At 39.8% G+C, this 2,500-nt stretch overlaps 1 protein-coding gene across 1 annotated transcript in view; it reads right to left on the bottom strand.

Annotated features, from left to right (window-relative positions):
- The window catches only part of LOC123501420 (SH3 domain-binding protein 1-like), a 23,069-nt gene that overhangs the window by 20,495 nt on the left and 74 nt on the right, over nucleotides 1-2,500 (bottom strand).

Genomic DNA, 2,500 nt, shown 5'->3' with positions numbered 1-2,500 from the left:
GTGCACAAAACTCAATTAAAATAGTGAAGACTGTGGCCATTAATCTTCTGCCCTCCATACACCCTTGCTAATGTCAATAAAATGGTCTAATGGTACACAAAACTCAATTAAAATAGTGAAGACTGTGGCCATTAATCTTCTGCCCTCCATACACCCTTGCTAATGTCAATAAAATGGTCTAATGGTGCACAAAACTCAATTAAAATAGTGAAGACTGTGGCCATTAATCTTCTGCCCTCCATACAATGCTAATGTCAATAAAATGGTCTAATGGTACACAAAACTCAATTAAAATAGTGAAGACTGTGGCCATTAATCTTCTGCCCTCCATACACCCTTGCTAATGTCAATAAAATGGTCTAATGGTGCACAAAACTCAATTAAAATAGTGAAGACTGTGGCCATTAATCTTCTGCCCTCCATACACCCTTGCTAATGTCAATAAAATGGTCTAATGGTACACAAAACTCAATTAAAATAGTGAAGACTGTGGCCATTAATCTTCTGCCCTCCATACACCCTTGCTAATGTCAATAAAATGGTCTAATGGTGCACAAAACTCAATTAAAATAGTGAAGACTGTGGCCATTAATCTTCTGCCCTCCATACACCCTTGCTAATGTCAATAAAATGGTCTAATGGTACACAAAACTCAATTAAAATAGTGAAGACTGTGGCCATTAATCTTCTGCCCTCCATACACCCTTGCTAATGTCAATAAAATGGTCTAATGGTGCACAAAACTCAAGGTAAAAACGTGTCCCAGTACTGAAGGGGTTAAAAATGTAAAAATGTCTAAAAATGAAGGTTAAATATTTGTAAAAGAAAAATTTATTGCAAGAAAAAGATTAGGATTGAAAAATGAAGAAAAAATTAAGGAAAATGAAAAAATTAAATAAAAATAGTGAAATAAGAATAGAAGGGAATAAAAAGGGAAATAACAAAGAAAATAAAGAAAAAACAAGACAAAAATCAAGAAAAGAAGAAATATGTAAAAAAAAAATGAAGTTTGATGGGCGAAATGAAATGAGATTAAATTGTTTAGAATATTCCACTTTTTTCTTCCTCTCTCCTCTACCTTTCCTCCGTTTCTCTCCACTTTCCTACACAGTGTTCGGTAATCTTTCCTCCATCTCTCCACTTTCCTCCACCTTAGCCAATGTGGAGGAGAGAAAATGAGTGAAAATGTGGAGGTGGAGAGAAAATTTTTAAGATACCTCCACATTTTTCTTCCTCTCTCCTCTACCTTTGCTCCGTTTCTCTCCACTTTCCTCCACAGTGATCGGTAATCTTTCCTCCATCTCTCCACTTCCTTTCCTCCACTTGAGCTCATGTGGAGGAGAGAAAATGAGTGAAAATGTGGAGGTAGAGAGAAAATTTTTAAGATACCTCCACATTTTTCTTCCTCTCTCCTCCACCTTTCCTCCGTTTCTCTCCACTTTCCTCCACAGTGATCGGTAATCTTTCCTCCATCTCTCCACTTCCTTTCCTCCACCTTAGCCAATGTGGAGGAGAGAAAACGAGCCAAAACAAAAAGGTAGACGAAGAAAATCATGATAATATTCTGCGAAACCTAATTTTACTTCCACATTTTTGCTTATTTCTCTCCACCTGACAGGCCTAGGTGGAGGAGGAGAGGTGGAGAGGTGGAGGAAAGATTAAGGAACAGTGTGGAGGAAAGTGGAGAGAAACGGAGGAAAGGTGGAGGAAAAACAACAAAAATACGAGACATTCCGGCAAATTTTACTTCCTTGCCTTCAAATTTTAGCTTATTTCTCTCCAACAAGCTTCCCTAGGTGGAGGAGGAGAGGTGGAGGTGGAGGAAAGATTAAGGAACATTGTGGAGGAAGGTGGAGAGAAATGGAGGAAAGGTGGAGGAAAAACAACACAAATAAGTTGGATATATGACAAGTTTCCTCCTCCTCCACCATATATTTTTGCTTTATTTCTCCACTTACAACCCAAATAGGTGGAGGAGACACAGTGGAGGGGGTGGAGGAGGGAATAAGGAAGAATGTGGAGGGAGAAGGAAGTGGAGGAAAGGAGGGAAGGGAGAGAAAGAAGAGAGAAACTAATAGACATGGGAGGGGCCTTGAAAGATGACACACCCCAAATCTTTCCACATTTATCCACATATCTCCACACTTAACGCGGAAAAGTGGAGGAGAAACCGTGGAGAGATGGAGGAAGGATGGAGGAAGAATGTGGAGGAGAGTGGAGGTGGAGGGAGGAAGAGAAAGGAGAGAAAAGACATACAAACTGGAGAGAAAACTGTCAACATGAGAGGAGGGGCCTTGAAAACTGACAAATCCACATCCCTTCACATTTATCCACATAACTCCACACTAAACCAACAGAAGTGGATGAAAATGAGTGGATAGGTGGAGGAAAGATGGAGGAAGAGACAGACGGGAGATAATAAATAAATAACAAGAAGGAAAGACGTGACAGACAAATAAGTAAGAGAGAGGGTCAGACAACCACTCCCCCTCACGGCCAT

This window comes from Portunus trituberculatus, chromosome 2 (assembly GCF_017591435.1).
Source record: "Portunus trituberculatus isolate SZX2019 chromosome 2, ASM1759143v1, whole genome shotgun sequence".
Lineage (NCBI taxonomy): Eukaryota > Metazoa > Arthropoda > Malacostraca > Decapoda > Portunidae > Portunus > Portunus trituberculatus.
Note: the sequence above shows the minus strand (reverse complement) of the source record. Positions and strands in the feature narration are given on the sequence as shown.